Source organism: Chiloscyllium plagiosum, unplaced genomic scaffold (assembly GCF_037043375.1).
Source record: "Chiloscyllium plagiosum isolate Xiang-an unplaced genomic scaffold, Cpla_swu_hap1 HiC_scaffold_14, whole genome shotgun sequence".
Lineage (NCBI taxonomy): Eukaryota > Metazoa > Chordata > Chondrichthyes > Orectolobiformes > Hemiscylliidae > Chiloscyllium > Chiloscyllium plagiosum.
The window spans coordinates 39,905,598-39,917,620 of NW_028270152.1; the positions used below are offsets into that span (position 1 = coordinate 39,905,598).

The following is a 12,023-nucleotide window of genomic DNA, read 5'->3' on the forward strand; positions in this document are numbered from 1 at the left end:
CTACACACAGTTTAGTTATAATTAGAATGTAGATGCCATGTCACAAAGTCTCCCCTTAAAATTTAAATGACTGAACGGTTTTCCTTCAGAGATTGCTGCCACAATCTTGTTTGTATTGATATCAGAGACACTTTTTGATGAGTACTTTGAACAAGCGTTTAGTCTGAGTCTTCAGGTAATAAAATCATCACATAAAAGTTAACAATATGAATAACTGAAGCCTTGGCACAAGAAATACATCATTGAGTTGAATGTAAATGTAAATCTTTTGAAGGAATTGGATTTCCCTTCACACTTACCATGTTGCTTTTTAACAAGAATCTACATTTTTATCACTAAATATTTCACTATTCGGCAGTTTGCGTGTTGATGATTACAAGTGTCACAAAATGGTTGTTAGCTGAGTTACCTGCAGTCAGAGTTGATGTTTTAAAACAAGTGGTACTAGTAAACATACCTGGGATTAAAAGTTGATGTTTACGTTTGTAAGGCTTTTTTAAAATAAGTGATACTAATAAAAATACCTGTGAACATAGATGTGATCAGTTGCTTGGATGTTTAGATGAATAATTTAAGGTGAGTTAGAAAAAGTGCAGAACATTTCTATTGTTAATAAATGAAAAGTAATTGCATCTGTCTTGTTATCAGTCATTTTTGGCCCTTAAAGAAATTAGGACAAGACATTATCAAACACTAAAATGGGTTAATTGGGACCTACATTCTTAGATCAGTATTTCTTCTATGTATGGAAAATTAGAAGTATATGTTTTTTTTCTTTATAATAGTCTAGAGGATTTTGCCCTTTTTATAAGATTATTAAAATTATTTAATTTATGAAAAAATTGTCACATGGACGTACATGCCTCAGCATAGAGACAAATTTTTTCTTGACTTCCTTCCAAACAATGGCACTGATCACCAAACAGCTCCAAAGCTTTGTGTTCAAATAGAAGTCTTGAGAAAGTGGCACAATTGGTAAGTACTTCCATGTGAAACTAATTTATTTTGTGCAATGAATATTTTTTTAATATATTCGTATAATATATTGAACATTTTTTTAAAATGGTGGTTTATTTGGTAGATTGCGTTTTACTGTAGGAAGGATTTCATCTAATGGTCATAGCAAAGCTGTAAATGCATCAAATAAGAAGCATGTTGACAATTTTTTTTTGTCAGTGGGAGGAAATCTTCCACCATTGAGACAGCTATGGAAACAAATCAAAGCAAACAAAAGATACTTCATCATGAACAACTGGAGCATTTTAAGTTTAATGCCTCCTAAAAACTTGATTGTTATTCAAGGAATTATATTGGAGATTATATTCAGCTAATTTGATTAATGTTAACAGCAATACTGGTAATATGAGATTTATCTAACACCTGGCCAGGTTTTCTGCTAATTTATCAATTGATGTGTTCTGTTAAGTGAGTTTTGCTTGGAATTATCATTGGTGCTCACTGGCAAGCTTTTTTTCAAGTGATCGTGTTATCCGGTTGTGCTTTGTATCGATTAATTGCATTTTAAGTATAGTTAGTTATTTTGAAGGAAAATATGGTAGTTGATCCAGGGACGACAGTGCCTTTTAAACATCATTAAATTTGATCTCTTTTGGTGCTATTAGTTGAGGAAAGAATGTTGCTCAGCACACTGTAAAAAGTCTCTTGATCTTTGAATTGTGCCATGGAATCCTGTAGTTTCAACTGCATTGGTGGATCCATGTAACAGCTGAGACATTAAATAAGTTGCATGATTATGAGGAAATACTAAGAACTCATGACAAACAGTGGTCAACTTGAACTGTTTCATTTCCTCTCCATCAATGTTGCCAGACTGAAAATTTCTAGCATTTTCTGTTCTTTGGTTCAAATTTCCAACACCTGCATTTTGCACTTGCACAATTTACTGAGCTAGATATATATTTATCCCTAACATTTAGTCCTGAACAAAGATAAAGATTTGTAGTGGTGATATTTTATTGTGGTGATACTTTATTCTGTACCTGACAAGAATATTTGCAGATAGGCTCTTTGAATGATCTTTTCAGAAATTTTGCCGAGCTTGAAACTTTAGGATACAGCTGAGATGCAAGTTGCATTAAAGTTATTTTTTTCCCCGTCCTATCAGAAGCTTCCATGTTGTTGTTCTGTACAGAACAACAACATTATCAAAAGATGTTAATGTCTCAAAAGACCAACAGATAGATACCAATCTTTCACATATTTAACAACTAACACTTATGTAAATCAATTATTACTTCACAGACAACTAATACATTGAACTAAGTACTTTTACATTAATTAATTGACACAATCCAGACATTTCTTATAATCATTTTTTTGCTGTTTAGTGCTCTTCTGGCAAATGTGTTGTGTTATAAAAATTATAAGCCTTAGTAATGATGACAGTGTCATGACTAATGAACCTTTTTCTGGTTCACAAATATTTTTGGAAAAGGAAAACTGCTGTCTTTACCTTTTTGGGTCCACATATGACTCCAGATCCACACCACAATGTGGTTAAATCTTACTTGCCCTCTGAACTGACATAGTAAGGCAAAAACAGAAAAATCTGCAAATGCTGTATATCAAACAAAATTTAAAATTGCTGGAAAAGCTCTGCAGGTCTGGCAGCATCTGTGGAGAGAAATCTTGAGTTCGTGTTTCAGGTCAAGTGACTCTTCTTCAGAACAGAGGAATGGTTTCTATTTTTGTTTCTGATCTAGCAAGGTAGTTCAAGGACTGTTCAGCATGGACAATAAATCCTGATCTTGAGAGTGACATTCCTGTCCCATGAGAGAATAATGTATGAAGTAAAAGTCAACAATTTCATCTGTTTCTCCAATAAGCTCACTTTCCCCTGCCACATGGGTTCAAAACTTATAACATCCTTCAAAAGTTATTTCCATTCAGCCTGAGTCTTCCTGATTTAACTTCATCATGTCCATCTCAATAACATCTGAAACTCAGTAAGATCCCCGATTTGGGCGTCGTCTGCCTTGGATCGTGACCATCTATCACCACCTTGGTCTTCCTTTTTTCTGGTCTGGTCCGTTCACAACTATCTTGTGTGACATTCCTCTTCGGCCAACCGTCTTTCTGAATAATCAAACCTAGGTACTTCAATTCAGTCAGCTGCTACATTTCTGTTCTGGTGACATAATGTGGCTCTCTCTCACTTGGTGTATAAAGAGACATGCAAGTATATGAACTTGCAGGACATTTTTAGCTCCGTTCATTTGAGAATATTTTGTCATAATTTTAAACCTGCCTCTAGCTTTTCTACATATTGGCGATGATTATCACATCGTTTGTGTGTGGTATTTTCCAAGGTAGATGTCATCTGATCTTCTTTGATGCCCGAATAGGTTGATGGCAAACAAGTTTAGACTGAAGACTTGGCTTTGGCAGACCACAGCTTTCATTTTCTAATTTTCTTGAGTCACTAACACTGCTCTTTGCTAACTCCTGGCTACCCTTATACTTGTCTTCAGTAATTTTGATATACGTATATATATCTCACTCTCACTCACACTCTCTCTCTCTCTCTCTCTCTCTCTCTCTCTCTCTCTCTCTCTCTCTCTCTCTCTCTCTCTCTCTCTCTCTCTTTTATCTACCCCGCCCGTCTCCCTCTCTCTCTGCCTCTCCCTCTCTCTGTCTCTCTCGCTCTGTGTGTGTGTGTGTTGTTCTTTCTCTCACACACACACACACACACACACACACACACACTCTCTCTCTCTCTCTCTCTCTCTCTCTCTCTCTCTCTCTCTCTCTCTCTCTCTCTCTCTCTCTCTCTCTCTCTCTCTCTCACACTCACTCGCACTCACTCGCACTCGCACTCACACACACTTGTCGTCTCTACCTTGTCATACACTTGACATGTGGCCTTCCTTGACCTGAGACAAGTCTTTTGTCCCTTGCTTTAGCTCTCAATCACAGCAAAAATTTAGTTTGTGATACTTCTTCCTGACATAGAGCCAAATTGTCTCATTCGTTGGCAAGAGTCAACCACATATTTCCACACTTCAAGTGTGTGGAGATTCAGCATCACCCCTTTGCTTGTCAACTAGGTAAAAACAATGACTGCAGATGCTGGAAACCAGATTCTGGAGTAGAGTGGTGCTAGAAAAGCACAGCAGTTCAGGCAGCATCCGAGGAACAAGAAAATCGACGTTTTGGGAAAAGCCCTTCAGGAATACAGGCAGAGTGCCTGAAGGGTGGAGAGATAAATGAGAGGAGGGTGGGGGTGGGGAGAAAGTGGCATAGAGTACAATAGGTGAGTGGGGGTGGGGATGAAGGTGATAGGTCAGGAAGGAGGGTGGGGGAATGTAGCAAAGAGTACAATGGGTGGATGGGGGTGGGATGAAGGTGATAGGTCAGAGAGGAGGGTGGAGTGGATAGGTGGAAAAGAAGATAGCCTGTAGGACAGGTCATGGGGACAGTGCTGAGCTGAAGGTTTGGCACTGGGGTGAGGTGGGGAAATGAGGAAATTGGTGAAGTCCACATTGATGCCCTGGGGTTGAAGTGTTACGAGGTGGAAGATGAGGCGTTCTTCCTCCAGGCGTCGGGTGGTGAGGGAGCGGCGGTGAAGGAGGCACAGGACCTCCATGTCCTCGGCTGAGTGGGAGGGGGAATTGAAATGTTGGGCCACGGGTGGTGTGGTTGATTGATGCGGGTGTCCCAGAGATGTTCCCTAAAGCGCTCCGCTAGAAGGCGTCCAGTCTCCCCAATATAGAGGATACTGCATCGGGAGCAACAGTTACAATAAATGACATTGGTGGTTGTGCATGTAAAACTTTAATGGATGTGGAAGGCTCCTTTAGGGCCTTGGATGGAGGTGAGGGAGGAGACGTGGGCACAGGTTTTGCAATTCCTGCGGTGAAAGGGGAAGGTGCCAGGACGGGAGGGTGGGTTGTTGGGAGGGGCGTGGACCTGACCAGGTAGTCACGGAGGGAACGGTCTTTGTGGAAGGTGGAAAGGGGTGGGGAGGGAAATATATCCCTTGGTGGTGGGGTCCGTTTGGAGGTGGCGGAAATGTCGGCAGATGATTTGGTTTATGCGAAGGTTGGTAGGGTGGAAGGTGCGCACCGGGGGGTTCTGTCCTTGTTACGGTTGGAGGTCTGAGGGCGGAGGTGCGGGATGTGGACAAGATGCATTGGAGGGCATCTTTAACCACGTGGGAAGGGAAATTGCAGTCTCTAAAGAAGGAGGCCATCTGGTCTGTTCTGTGGTGGAACTGGTCCTCTTGGGAGTAGATTCGACGGAGGCGGGGGAATTAGGAATCCGGGTGGCATTTTTTTGCAGGAGGTAGGGTGGGAAGAGGTATAATCCAGGTAGCTGTGGGAGTCGGTGGGTTTGTAAGAAATGTCAGTGTCAAGTCGTCATTAATGGAAATGGAGAGGTCCAGGAAGGGGAGGGAAGTGTCATAGATGGTCCAGGTAAATTTAAGGTCAGGGTGGAATGTGTTGGTGAAGTTGATGAATTGCTCAACTTCCTCGCGGGAGTATGAGATGGCGCCGGTGCAGTCATCAATGCAGCGGAGGAAGAGGTGGGGAGTGGTGCCGGTGTAACGACGGAAGATGGACTGTTCTACATAGCCAACAAAGAGGCATTATTTACCCCACAGCAATTTACATTAGTAGTAATATGGAGGCTATTATCTTTATGGTATGCTTTTAATTTAGCCTTGAGCTGCTATTACTCCTTCAGCAGAATTTCTTTCCTGGTCCTGCCGATGTCATTGGAACCTACGTGGACGATGACAACCTGAATCCTTCCCCTCCTACTCTCAAGTTCCTCTCCAGCCCAGAGAGAATTAGAATTAGAATCCCTACCAAATTCGAATCCCTACAGTGTGGAAACAGACCATTTGGCCCAACATGTCCACACTGACTCTCTGAAGAGTATCCTACCTCGACCCATTTCCCTACACCTATTACTCTACACTTTTCCTAACTAATGCATCTAGCCTACACATCCCTGAACGTTGGGCAGTTTAGCATGGCCAATTCACCTAACCTGCACATCTCTGGATATGCGATCCTTGACACCAAGTAAACAACATAGCCTTTGGGATTCTGTCTTTTCTACAGAGACCAATGTCATTCATCAAACTATATTGTCCCCTATTAATAGAACATTTCTCTTTTCTCCCCCTACTTGAATGGTGCTCTGGACCACAGTGTTGTGTTCACTTATCCTACAATCTGTGTCCTCACCTGCACCAGGAGCAAGAACCTCATACCTTATTGGATAAGGCTAAGGTTCCTCCATAGCTAGATTTTGGAGCTCCGTACTTGCCTATTCTTGGGCACTCAAGTTCTTAAATATGGACCAAACATTAATCACATTAAATTAAAGGTGTGACTGCGTCCTGAAACATAAGTGTCCACAACTTAGATTAATCAACTCCAAGTCAAGTTCCTCGAGCAGCAAAATATTTGGTGCAGGTGACACCATGGATCCCACTGACATCCACCAGGTCCCAAATACTATAGCTGCAACATATCACATGCCCAGCCATCTCTATTCTATTTAATTAATTAATTTGGATGTTAATTATTTTAAAGGTATTATTTTATTTCTTGACTGTGCACTTTAGCTCCAGTGATACCTCCTGATTAAACCAAATAGCCAATCTTAAAACATGGAAGAATAGCCACTAATCACCTACCTGTTTTCCTGTGACATCACGCTTAGGCGCTGACAGGTGCAAACAGGTTGAAGTGGCTGTCTGCTGCCAGTTTTTAATCTTCTGCCAGCCCTGGTCATCTCTCACATGTCTGCACTTTTTATGAAGGCTGTTCACCCACTCTCTCGTGTTACTTAAGCTGCTGATTTCTCATTTTCTACTGGTCTTTATAGATCTGCTGTCCTTGTTTTTGTGCATGCTTTATGAAGCTGCCGCACCCACTATCTCCTTGTGATCATTTAACTTTTTTAAGGCAGAGGTGATTACATTTTTGATTGGCATTGGAGTCAAAAGTTATCAAGGTATTGGGAATGTGGACGTGAAAACACAAACAAATCAGACATGACCCTTTATTGAAAGACAGAACACTTTCAAGGAACTGAATGACCTAATTCTGCTCTTAATGTGAATTTAAAAATTAAGCTTCTGTAGGGCGATGCTGGACCCCCACCATATCCAAAATCTGATCTGATTTTCAAAAGAAGGGTGGGAATGGTGCTGAACACTCTCAGCTCCAATTAAGCATGCATAGATCTCAGTGTTAATTAGTTCATGAGCAGGCCTGAGGAAGAGTTTTGAATTTCCAGTTGTAAGACCATAAGGTATCGGAGCAGAATTATGCCATTTGATCCATTTATGCCTGTTCCGCCATTTGATCATGGCTGATCCGTTTCTCAACACTATTCACCTTTCTTCTGAGCACCATTCTCCTTCCTAGTCCCTGTAACCCATGATCCCCTTACTAATCAAGAACCTATCTATCTCTGTCAAAAATACAGCAAATGATTTGGCTTCTACAGCCTTCTGCAGCAATGAGTTCCACAGATTCTTCACCCTCTGGTTGAGGAAATTTCTTCTCCTATCAGTTCTAAAAGTCATCCTTTCACTCTGAGGTTTTGCCCTCAGGTCCTAGTCTGTTCTACCATTGGAAACATCTTCTCCGCATTCACTCTATCCAGGCCTCTCAGTATTTTGTAATTTTCGATGAGAATCCCCTCTCATCCTTCTAAACTCCATCCAGGACAAACCCAGAGTCCTCAACCACTTCTCGCGTAACAAACGTTTCATACCCAGGATTATTCTCATAAACCTCCTCTTGAACCCCGTCAAGGCTAACACATCCTTCCTCAGATACAGGTTTCAAAACTGTATACGATATTGCAAACACAGTCTGACCTGTGCCTTATTCAGCCTCAGCAGTATATCCCAGCTCTTGTATTCCGACCCACTTGAAATGAATGCTAACATTGCATTTGCCTTCCTAATTGCCAACTGATCATACATGTTAACCTTCAGAGAATCCTAACGTGGCACTCCGAAGTCCCTTTGTCCTTCATATTTCTAAAGCCTTTCCCCATTTAAAAAAGTCAACCCCTCTCTTTGCCAAAATGCATAACCTCTCAATTTCCAACTGCCACTTATTTGCCCAGTCAGCTACCTAACCAATTCCATGTGCAGCCTCCCGTTTTCTCAATACAACCTGCACCACTATCTACCCACACTTAGCAATAATGCCTTCAATTGTTTCGTCCAGATCGTTAATGTGTAACACGAATAGTTACAGTCCCAGCATTGACTATAACTGTTCCAGAACTGTCTTCGTCACTGGCTGCCATTCTGAAAAAGGCCCATTTATACCACACTCTGCTTTCTGCCAATCAGCTAATCTTATATCCATGCCAGTACCTTGCCCCAAACACCATAAGCTCTTATCTTATTTAGCAGCGTTCTGTGTAGCACCTTGTCAAAGGTCTTGTGAAAATCCAAATAGATAATGTCCACTCACTCTCCTTTGTCTGACTTGTTACTCCTCAAATAATTCAAACAGATTTGTTAGGCATAACCTCCTCGTGATGAAGCTGTGCTGACTCTACCCTATTTTACCATGCACTTGCAGTTACTCTGCAATCTTATCCTAAAAAATGGACTCTAAACTCCTTCTACTGAGATTAGGCTAATCAGTCAATAATGCCCTGTCTTCCGTCTCCCTTCCTTCTGAAGCAGGGACATTACATTAGCTATATTCCAGTCCTTTGGCACCCTCCCTGATTCCATGGTTGCTGAAAGAACACCACTAAAGCCATTGCAATCTTCTCATCTACCTCCTTCAGATCCTGAGGTGTAGTCCATCTGGTCTAGGTGATTTGTCCACCGTCAGACCTTTCAGCTTCCTCAGCACCTTCTCCTTAGTGGTTTCCACTACATTCACTGTTTATCCCTTGACTGTCTTGAAGTTTTCTCTGCTACTGTCCCTTCCAATGAAGTGCCTATTCAGTCTCTCTGCCATTTCTTTGTTCCCCGTAATTACTGTTTGCAGTGGTCCAGTATCCACTAATGGATGGAGTCTTGTGGCATAGTGGAAACATACCTACCTCTGCGCAAGAGGCATGGGTTCAAATCCCACCTGTTCCAAAGATGTGTAATACCATCTGTGTAGTGTTGATTAGAAAATATCTGAAAGCTATGGATGCCCTGGTCAATTAATTTAAAACCGGCAGAATGATGTTTGTCTCCTCAACCAATGCCACTGAATTGCTGGTATTGAAAGGCTTGTGTTTATTACCAGTGAGGTTTGGCATCCTGTATATCACACCTATTCCGTCACTTAGAAGGAAGGTTTGGGAGATGAAGGCCTGCTGAGCTTCATCTGATGGATTGGGGCAGGTTACTCTGATGTTGCAGAGAATAGCAGACCTATTCTCCTGGTCAGGAAGAGGCCAGTGAGTCTAGTTTTCAGGCAAATGAGGACAAACCTCAAACCCACTTTCAGTCATCACAAAAGAAGCAGTAATAAATACATACAAGACAGTGCAATTAGATAAGAAACTGTGCATAGAATACAGACGCCCCCCCAGTGCGGTAGTGCTTATTTTATCCCCAGCACCATGGTGCATGTGTGCAGGTGTGAGACACAGTGAAAGACACAAAGTGCACAAATCTTTATTCAATTTCCACCACCAGGAAGATAGGAAAACACCCGGGTGGCCAGTGACAAACACTGCCCTTCATATCAAAGAGCAGTGCTGTGTGATCAAAAGAGTGAAGGGGGAGGATGGGGACTATATCAAAATAGAGTTGGAGGGGGAAATAATGCTCTCCACTCCCTGCGGCGCCCACCTCTCCCTGAACAACTCCACGGTGTCGGTGGACACCGCGTGCTCTTTTCCAGAGACACCCGGGCTCTAACGTAACCGCGGAAGAGGGACAGGCAGTCGGCCCTAACGACCCCCCTCCAACACTCCTGTTTTTTTTTGTAAAATTATATATTTTTTTGTGTGTGCAGGTGTGAGAACAGGCTTGTTCTTTTTTTTTTCTTTTTTTTTCTTTATTTACCACCCATGGTGTGTGTGTGTGTGCAGGTGTGAGACTCAGTGAAAGACACAAAGTGCACGAATCTTTATTCAAATTCCACCACCAGGAAGATAGGAAAACACCCGGGTGGCCAATGACAAACACTGCCCTTCACATCAAAGGGCAGTGCTGTGTGATCAAAACAGAGAAGGGGAGGGTAGGGACTAAATCAAAATAGAGTTGGAGGGAGAAATAATGCACTCCACTCCCTGCGGTGCCCACTCTCCCTGAACAACTCCATGGTGTTGGTGGACACCGCGTGCTCCTTCTCCAAGGACACCTGGGCCCTAACGTAACCGCGGAACCACTCCTGTTTATCCTTTTTTTTTTGAGGATAGTCCTTGCACTCACTCTCACATTCAAGATGGGCAAACACCCGGGTGGCCAGTGACAAACACTGCCCTTCACATCAAAGGGCAGGAAACTCCCCTTTTTCTTTTTTTTATATTTAACCCCCACACTGCGGTAGTGCTTATTTTTTTCCCCACCACCCATGGTGTGTGTGTGTGTGCAGGTGTGAGACACAGTGAAAGACACAAAGTGCACAAATCTTTATTCAAATTCCACCACCAGGAAGATAGGAAAACACCGGGGTGGCCAGTGACAAACACTGCCCTTCACATCAAAGGGCAGTGCTGTGTGATCAAAAACAGTGAAGGGGGAGGGTAGGGACTAAATCAAAATAGAATTGGAGGGAGAAATAATGCACTCCACTCCCTGAACAACTCCATGGTGTTGGTGGACACCGTGTGCTCCTTCTCCAAGGACACCTGGGCCCTAACGTAACCGCGGAACCACTCCTGTTTATATTTTTTTATCTTTTTTTTTCTTTTTTTCTTTTTTTCTTTTTATTTTAACCCCCACACTACCACCCAAATGCGGTAGTGCTTATTTTATCCCCACCACTCCTGTTTATTTTTCAGTGGTGGAGGTCCTGGGAGGGGCCCCAAGGCAAGTCCCAGGCAGCAGCAGTGAGGTAGGCCCCAAGCAGCAACAGCTGAGGCAAGTCTGGGCGGGGTCCCAGAGACCAGCAGTGGGAGTGCTGCCTTCTCCTTCTCCTTCTCCTTCTCCTCCTTCTCCTTCTCCTCCTTCTCCTTCTCCTTCTCCTTCTCCTCCTTCTCCTCCTTCTCCTTCTCCTTCTTCTCCTTCTCCTTCTCCTTCTCCTTCTCCTTCTTCTCCTTCTCCTTCTTCTCCTTCTCCTTCTCCTTCTCCTTCTTCTCCTTCTCCTTCTCCTTCTCCTTCTCCTTCTCCTTCTCCTTCTCCTTCTCCTTCTCCTTCTCCTTCTCCTTCTCCTTCTCCTTCTCCTTCTCCTTCTCCTTCTCCTTCTCCTTCTCCTTCTTCTCCTCCTCCTTCTCCTTCTTCTCCTCCTCCTTCTCCTTCTTCTCCTCCTCCTTCTCCTTCTCCTCCTCCTCCTCCTCCTTCTCCTTCTTCTCCTCCTCCTTCTCCTTCTTCTCCTCCTCCTTCTCCTTCTTCTCCTTCTTCTCCTTCTTCTCCTTCTCCTCCTTCTCCTTCTCCTCCTTCTCCTTCTCCTTCTCCTTCTCCTTCTCCTTCTCCTTCTCCTTCTCCTTCTCCTTCTCCTTCTCCTTCTCCTTCTCCTCCTTCTTCTCCTTCTTCTCCTCCTTCTTCTCCTTCTTCTCCTCCTCCTTCTCCTTCTTCTCCTCCTCCTTCTCCTTCTTCTCCTCCTCCTTCTCCTTCTTCTCCTCCTCCTTCTCCTTCTTCTCCTCCTCCTTCTCCTTCTTCTCCTCCTCCTTCTCCTTCTTCTCCTCCTCCTTCTCCTTCTTCTCCTCCTCCTTCTCCTTCTTCTCCTCCTCCTTCTCCTTCTTCTCCTCCTCCTTCTCCTTCTTCTCCTCCTCCTTCTCCTTCTTCTCCTCCTCCTTCTCCTTCTTCTCCTCCTCCTTCTCCTTCTTCTCCTCCTCCTTCTCCTTCTTCTCCTCCTCCTTCTCCTTCTTCTCCTCCTCCTTCTCCTTCCTCTCTCTGTAGGGCA

At 43.2% G+C, this 12,023-nt stretch overlaps 1 protein-coding gene across 22 annotated transcripts in view; it reads left to right on the plus strand.

Moving 5' to 3' along the window:
• Positions 1 to 12,023, plus strand: part of slmapa (sarcolemma associated protein a) — a 258,658-nt gene that overhangs the window by 80,356 nt on the left and 166,279 nt on the right. The gene's annotated exons all lie outside the window — the stretch shown is intronic.